The sequence below is a fragment of the Pagrus major genome, chromosome 2, assembly GCF_040436345.1.
Source record: "Pagrus major chromosome 2, Pma_NU_1.0".
In the NCBI taxonomy this organism is placed as follows: Eukaryota; Metazoa; Chordata; class Actinopteri; order Spariformes; family Sparidae; genus Pagrus; species Pagrus major.
In genome coordinates this window covers 22,955,078-22,964,374 of record NC_133216.1, presented here as the reverse complement: position 1 = coordinate 22,964,374, position 9,297 = coordinate 22,955,078, and positions in this window count along the sequence as shown.

Genomic DNA, 9,297 nt, shown 5'->3' with positions numbered 1-9,297 from the left:
AAGCATTAATTAACAGCAATAAACTGGGTTTTATTGTGGAAATCAAATTAATTTGAATGATCTGGTTTGTTATACAGAGAAGATGTCTTGTGGAAATGTGTATCTTATCTAACAATTAAGGTGCTGACTCAACAAAAACAGAATACAATACGAAGTTCTTCTGCTAATCAGAGTAATGAAAAATGAAAAAAATACTTGCCCCATAAACTCTATCTCATTACTCGATGTGCTCATAAAACCGTTTGGAAAGCCAGCTACAACTGACTGTCATTTTTTTATGACAACTATTCACAGATTTACAGTTCCTCACATCAAGGTTAATGTATCATCGGTCTCTCGCTCGAGCAACAGTGAAATCTTTTGGGCTGTATTATTGCAGCCATTAGTGTGACAGACAGTCTTTTCCCAGGGCATCTTACAGAATCGATGCAGCAGGGAGCCAGAGTTGGTACCAGGCCTGAGACTGCAGCCGTTCCTGCTGTTTGAGGCCTTTCAAGGTGACACTGTGACCCACTGCACTCAGCAGTCTTTGCACATCAACATGCTGCCTGGCAAACTGTGCTCTGCACAAGCAAAACCCTCAGTCATCATCCTCATCATGGTCACTGCACCGTTCAATAATCATTTGTACAATTCAGGATGAAGGATGTTAAGTCTTTAATGTCATATCAATATTTCATATGGGGCATACAAAGAGCTTACAGGCTGTAGCCGTCACACTTTCTTTGTATTGTGGACTCATAATTCTGTAATTGTGTCTCAACGTATCAAAGATGTGTGAGACGGACATTAATATTGGTGGCGGTGTACCCACACAGGACATACTCAGACTTAGAAAAAGCAATATAAATGAACATCTAAATATATGTCTTCTATCTTGTGCATTTAACGTTCAGCTAGAGAACAGAGAGCTTTGGTTGTATGTTTTCCTCTCCTAGCAAGGATGTATAGATATCAGTGTCATAGTTTAAACTCTTTTTCCTCATTTGGCTTCTGGGCTGAATGTTTTATTCCATTAGAGAGCATCCACAGACAGGCATTAACGATAAAGAATGCTTTTGAAACTCACAGAGAACGAGCTAAACTTGCCTTTCACTTTCTCTAAAAGTGCATACCACTCTTAAGCTAAGTACAGCGTCTGGCACAGAACCGACTCCATGCTGCACTGCTGCACATTTTTAATTGCATCAGGCAGAGAAGGAACACAACTTGAAATCTAGATGTACATCTGGAGGGCACAATGGAAACCTACTGTTTTCTTTCTGAGAAACACTTGACATTATAAAAGAACAGTGTTCAAGGCTTTTGTTTTCAACTCTTGTCTGAATGGTAGAACTTGACCTTGCGTGTCTATGCAGTATTAGTTTGTAGGTGTGGCTTGCAGCTAATTTCTGCGTATGAGATCAGGGGGGGGTCTGCCAAGCACTGACCACCACCTGGTGCTTTCCATCAGCCGAGCCCCAGGACAGGGGATCAACTCCAGTCGTGTGAGGCCATACACTGACGCAACCACTCCAAACGACCACACAAGAGCACAGTACATCTTTATGCCAAAAAGCCACTCACTGATGAAATTAACACCAGCGACACATCCGTTTGATGCAAAATAAGACTTTTATAGCATGAAAGATAATCAGAAATCCTAAGAGCTTAATTCATAGAAGTCTGTGGTAAGTTAACTATTGCATTTTGTTCAATACACTGTGGTGATGAGGTGCCTCGTCATGATGCCCTCAGTATGAGTCAGATCATTTAACTGCAGTCATCTGACCTGATAATGAGTTCAGGGCTGCTGCATTACTCTGTAGGATTCCAACGAAAGCCTGCAGTAGAGATAAACTTAGCTAACATAAGCTAGATAACTAGATAGATAGATAGATAGATAGATAGATAGATAGATAGATAGATAGATAGATAGATAGCAAATCAATCATAAGATCAATAACAGACACACAGCTACAACAGATAAAACCTCTGAGGGAAACTTGGCTCACAACAATAAAGGCACTCTTCATAGTTTGGATCAGTATCTCATCATTTGTCCTTTTGCACAGGATCATTAAAATAATCTGTTTTCTGCTGCTGGCAATTGTCTGCCACCTTAGAAAGACGTCTATTCACTTATTACTTTTGAGTTTCTGTGCCGTAATTGGTAAAATGTGGCAAAACCACAAAGCAGCAAGCAAACAACATAAGAGTATTGTATAAAGTTCTCTGATATTTAATAAGCCATGAAGAATACAAATAATGTGACTTTTACAAAACAGGGGCAAGGGCAAAACAGTAACCTTGTGTCATGAGTGCCTCTCTGCTTAACAACATACTCAGTTTCAAAACCTAGATTTCTGTGTTTTTTCTTTGGTTTGGACAAAAAGGCAAATTTCTCATTTGACTTAGTCTACCGTCATGCACTCTAATATTCTTGTGACTGAAAACACTAAAGCCTTCCAGTACATAAGAAACAATGAACAAGCAACCCAAAAAATGAGCAACATACACCACACACAGTGTATAACACAATGATTTGAAGTCTTTCCTACATACTATTTCATAACCAACTTGCTAGATCATTTGGATATGTTTCATTGTGACACAGTGACTACGCTATTATTACCTGGAAAAGGTACAAACTGCACATTCTGGTATGCGTTAGTCGTATATTTACTGTGCTGGCGTAAGAAAAAAAAGAATAACTTACCACTTTCCCATTGTGGGTCAGCCGTTGCTCTTCGACGGGCAGGTTAGTCTCCTCGTAGAGCAGCTGTTTGACATCTTGTACAGATGTGAAGGGAGACACCTGGTAGGACTTCGGGCCAATGTACTCATGACGAACTGTCACCCATGGCAACCTAAAAAATACAGGCACAAATTTTGTTTTGAGTTTGAATGAAATCTTTGTCTGGGTAGAGCTTTTGAAATAGGAATGGAATAATCTCATTATAAACAGGTTGAAGATGATTTGAAAAGTTTTCTTCTTTATTTTGTGCACAATGCCAGGAAACATAGGGACATAGCACCCCAGCCATAATCGAACATGGGATTTTGCAGTTTATTTTATTATTAATTTATTTATAATTTAGAATTAAACCCTTTATTTTTCATTATTTGAAGCTCTCCCTTAGTAACTGTAGCGAAAAGGAGGTGTCAAATTTGATCTCGGCTCCAGAGGACATGAAAGTCTTGCTTACAGTCTTTATTGATTAAAGTTTAGCTTAGGAAGAAACGTGAGAATGGACACCTTAGCAGGTCCATCTGTTAGTGATCCATTAGTGCCTTTTAGACGTCTGTATCTGGCTGCAGATTTTGATTTTTTAAGCCTGCAGCCTTACTGCACTGAACTGCTGCAGGGCGACGTATGCTATCCTTAAAAAGTAAAATCGTTACCCCTTAAAAATATTGATTGAGCCCATCCTCAAGAGAGCTGTACTGTTCCTACCTCTGTCGTTTTGCAGATGGTCAACTCTGCCTCCATGGCCATTACACTGGCTGCCACCCACTGTAGAGTGAACTGTGCTGCTATTTAAGGGAGCAACATGGCTGTTTTACTTATGTAAGGCAAACGTGTACAGTAAGTTAGCCTGTCAACACGTTAAAAGCAATAAAGCAAAAATATTCTTGCTTATTCAGCAGCAGGACACTGGACCCCTGCAGCCAAGTCCACTCTGGTGCATTCAGGGGAGCTGGAGTGGGTGTGGCAGCAGAACAGGATGGCTGAAAAGCTCCTCGGCCCATACTAAACAATATAAACTAGACCAGTAGTTACAGCATGAAGATGCACACAGACTGAGAAATTGCAGTACTGAGCCTGAAAAGCGTTGTTTTCCTGTTATCCATTTGTTATGAATAAATTGTTATCAGTTTCTTTACCAACAATGTGCTCGTGATGTTCTTAAGCATAATTCACAGCACGCATTGAACTTACCACGGGTCTGGACAGTTGGCCATCGTGTTGTCGCTGTGTGTCCCAGCACATACACATTCATTGGACTATCTTCTGCACCGAGCGCAGGGATACTCCACCCGGAAAACGGCTGCTGCAAAACAAGAGCACCGTTATTTTCCTCAAAACACCTGCATGTTCTCCATAACTGTGTGATAAACATCCACTAAAACCTCGTTTGGGTACACATACGATACAGGAAAAACACGAAAAATCTATATGTTGTTGTGAGTGAGGCTAAGAGGCTTTCTTTGGACCGTGAATAGCCGGTGCCGGGAGATTTGTTTAGCCTCTTTAGGATCGTTATCCCAACAAACATCACTCACTTGAATCTGTCCAGCGCGCGCCGCCAAAGGTCGTGTGACACATTTCACCTCGGGTTGTCTTCCTGGAAAGAATAACAACAACAATAGCAAGTGACATAGTTGTTTCCCTCCATCTACACAACTGACTCCTTCAAAGGCGATGTTCTAATAATAATGAATTACACTGCGCGAGCGCGCGTGAGAGCACAAACTCTGGAGCCGAAGCGAGATGCTTCCCTCCCGGTCACTTCCGTGTCGTCTTAAACCCCCGTCAGGCAGCATCAACTGTCTCAGCTACCTCTTGCCTTTTCTCTGGGAGTCAGCGAATGTGTGTCACCAAAACCAGTCAATATACATTTTCTCTAAGAGGCTCGCTTCATATTTCATGAGCTTCTGCTCCTCTATAAGCTAAAACAGACTAGTGAGATGCAAAATGTTCCTGTGCGCATGCGTAGTAGCTTAGCATCGCTCTTAGTTCTTCTTCATCGAGTCTTGTAAGTGACACTGTTGCATACTTTAGCGAGCTGCCCTGCAAGCTATATTTTAATGCATTTAATCTGTATGTTTGTGTACACGTGGTGTGAGTTTATCTATAGTGCAGTTAAAGTCACGTGGCCTGCAGAGAAGAAAAATCAAAGAGCGTCACTCTGTGCTTTTCTACAAGCCCAGTGTTCCGGAAGTAAAACTATTGATAATACACCGCACTGGCATGATCAGTGAGTGACCAGCAGTTGGAGTTCTTCCAAGGCTTGGGTGGGCTTGAAACCCTCAAACAATGAGCATCTGTGCTGAAAGGGGCAGGTGGAATTTAAAGCTGCATAAATTGATTTTCTCCAAACATAAAAATACTGTCAAATATACAGTAAATAATTAGACCTACTGACAAAAGTTGATATGGCTAACATGTTGGCAAACAGTTGCCTTTTTACACATCCAGCAGAAAAGCAATATTAGCATTCATGTTTCTAGCTCCTTCATCCATGTTCAGCTTAATTTCAAATCTGTTCTCCACCAACTCTTGAGGGCAATCTGAAACTTGAATTGGCTTAAATTGTTCTGATAGGCCTCCTGTTTCAGAAAGCTCAGTTGTAGCTACACATTTTAAATAAAAGAGATTACAAAAATGGAAATTGTATCACATAGTGATGGAGTTTAAAAAGTTAAGTTTAAAGGGGCGCTATGTAGTTTTGGAGATAAAATTCAAAGAGATTTTTAATGAGGTAATAATACAAACTCAATCATTTATCTTTTCCATAACTGAATAAACAAGCTGTTCTCAGAGGAAAATAAGGCCACCAGAACACTGTTTGAAGCTAGAAAGGTGGCAGGGTCCGCCAAATATAAACAAAGTAAAACAGTATGAAATTGTGTTGTCCTTTAAGGTCAGTTTGTTTATTTCGTTTATTCAGTCATGAAAATGAAGATAGTTTGTTTATTTAGTTTGTTTAGGCATTAAAAATCAGTCAATGACAAAATTTCTTTTCTGACTAACATTTCCTCCCCAAAACTACAGCATGCACCTTTAAAAGCCCTTTAAAAGTTAGCAAAATGTTTATATTCCACTTTGAATATATCAGTTAGTGATCCTAATAAAATAATAATTCCCATTGATTCCTTGATAAAATTAGGCTGTTAACAAATCTTTTGAACATTGTTTTATTCATCAATTGATCATCAATTGATCTGACTACATTTCTTACTTAGGTCTGACTTTGATCATTAAAACTAGACCTATTGGCACACTGCACACTCACTCATACTAGTCATGGTGCACAGTTGGTGAGCTGAAAAGGATCAGCTTGCACATACAGTAATAAGCAGGCCTAGCACACAAGATAGGCCTATATGCTGTTGATCTAACATTACAGGTAAATACATCTGTGCTGTCTGTGTAGGTGGCACTGCATGTTCTGAGTGTGATATTAGTGACACAAAGCCCTAAAATATTCTCCCTATAGTGTCTGCTTGCAGCTGCAGTACTTTGATTATCCTGAGTGGCTTGTGCCACTGAATTCTGGGAGTTGTAGTCAGGACACCAAAAGGCTCTAAACGCCAGCACACTGCAGCTGATGATGCGCACATCAACTTTGTCAGATGAGAATCAGCGGCTGTGGTTCGGGCCTATCCCCATAAAACTCATCAGACACGTTTTTAAAGCCCTGGGTCTGAAAACAATCTACGCTGCAGTAAACAACAGGCCATATTAACAAATTCCACAATCCATTTCCATTTGTCTTGCTTCGGATGCTGACTGCCAAGAGGCTCTTCTTTCATTGACATCTCGATGCACAGATCATGCAAACTCCCTCTTATGTTTTTGAAGACATCTCTCAATGTGGTGCAATGCTTTAAGACAAAACCAGCAGGATTAGCCTACGTAGAAAAGTGACATCATCACCTCAAAGTCAAGGACTCCCAGCACCTAATAATAAAACCTGCTCTCAGTGGCACCATGTTGGGTTTCCCGAAAACACGCAATCAATCGTCCATTGCGAAAAAAACCAACCTAATTTACACTTCACTGATCAGAACACAGCACAATCCGACTCTACTAGTATATACCAAATACATCAAACTTACCGGAGACAACGATTTTAACCACCCAAGGCTATTTGAGAGACTTTCCCTTCAGATTCATTCAGTAAAGAATCGATACACAGAAAAATGGACTGTTTTTAAATCTTAAAATATCCAGGTATAGCTGAAATAGATCCCCCAGTACCCTACAGCCCCAGTAGCCTACATCTTAATGCCGCATTGGAGAGAGAGAGGGATACTCACATTAGGAGAGCAGCACGCTGGCAGCAGCATCAGTGCAGCATCTCTGTCCTGTCCTCTGCACCACAGCTGAGGGCTCAACTTCCTATGAACATGCAGTGGTGCCAGACGTGGTACCTTAAGGGGTGGTGGTTTGAACGCCTCAAGTTAAAATGTGTGACAGTCGTGAACACCTCTGGACAGTTTACATACTGCAGGTTTTTAACGCACAGGTCTCTTAAAGTGACAGCTGCTGTGTGGAGCTCCGATGGGACAACACGCACCACAGCTATGGGATGGGCGAGTAGAGCTGGACAGCATAGAACTGAACTGTATAAGAGTCTTATATCTGGGAAGTACGAAAATATGACATATTTAACGGAAAATTACATATTAAAATAGCGTAGAATCAGTGATGGAATGTAACTAAGTATATTTACTCAAATACTGTACTCACAGTAAGTACAATTTCGAGGTACTTGTTCTTTACTTGGGTATTTCCATTTTCTGCTACCTTATACTTCCACTCCACTACACTTTGGAGGCAAATGTTTTTTTTACTCTAAACTAAATGTATATGATAACATTAGTTACTAGTTACTTTGCAGATTGCATGCTGCATCAGAGCCAGATCAGTGCAGGAATTTATTTTATGGGCAATTCTATTAAAAGACACATTGATAATCAGAAACATGCTGAATACGGGATATGATAATCACATGCAGATGAACAGTACATGTAAATAACTGTGTAATTTACTCTTACATGTACTTTTGATATTTAAGTACATTCAATGTCAGATACTTTAAGACTTCTATTGAAGTACTATTTAAATTGGTGTTATCAAATTAATATTTTAGCACAATATCTTTATTTTTTTTACTCAGGTATGACATTTTGGTACTTTTTACAACACTGAGTATGATTTTATTCCACTCTATAGAATAGAATAAAATAATCCATTTTGCTATGAATCAAATATTTGTTTTTTATTGCTATTATTATTCAGAGTTTGTTATTTGGATTCATTGGCATTTTATTTTTAATTAATATTGCTATTTACAATAATTTGTATGTTAATTTCCTTCCTTGTTTGTTCATAATTGGGATCGTGCTTTTGCAACACGTGAAATATCATGCCAAGAAAGCCAAGTGATTTGAATTGAATAGGACAGAACAGAGCAGTATATGAATAGAGTAGAGTCGAGTGTATTCAGAATCCAGTCCATAATAGAAGAGGAATCTACTCGCCACAGAACAGGTGTGAAATATGTTAAATATCATACTTTTAGAATATACTACAAGAGAAATGAATAGAATCATAGACTGTACATGAAGCAGCAGCAGAGATCAGCCAATAAACAATGACACCAGTCTGACAGTAGATGGAGACAACAGCAAAGCTTGAATCTGCTGCTCTATGAGGGAGAAGCTTTGACTGTAAGTATAACACTCTCACAGCTAGATGACTCATCTGCAGGTCACTAGTTTAAAGATTTCACCTCAGCACAGTAGAAATGAACAAAAAACACATTCATAGGAAAAAGTAGAATATTTTTATTGTCACTTGTACAATGTGAAAGTATTCTTCTGAGTTCATAAACTCATAAAGGTCATAATAGTGTTATGACACAGACTTTTAGGTATAAGAAATAATAATAATAATGATAATAGCATGCTGTATTAGATACATAAAACATTTTGAATATCAATATTCCACATTAGGCAGGTAAGTAAAAGCTAATTAATTCTGTAAAGTAGGCACTGATTTCCTGGCACTGATACACAACATGTCCAGACATGTACAGTAATTGGCCACTTTTACTGCACTGCTGAACTTTTGTCCTCTGTGTCTTTGCCGTGGTTCACACACACACACACACACACAAGTGTGCACACAGCACCAATTTTTGCCAGAGGTGGATATGATAATATACATTTTGTGTCAACATGTCAAATCATTATTGAAACTTTTGTCACAATCTTCACAAACTAACTGTTATATCAAGAATACTTTTCATTTGCTGGAAAATTAAAGGTTTGGAGAAAAAGTTTCGTAAGGAGTATGTCAACCCCAGTCCATTAACAATATGATAACTGTTTCCATTGCATTTCCTTACACATTTATACATAAAGAAACCTAGATCAAGTTCATCTTGGAGACCTCGCTGCCAACACCTCTCTTTAAAGTAGTTCATTTTACAAGTGGGATGCAATTTGTTTCTAATGTTGTTTTTTTCCCAGTTCCCAGTTCACATACTGAATAATTTGTATCCATGAATGCAGTATTTTCCA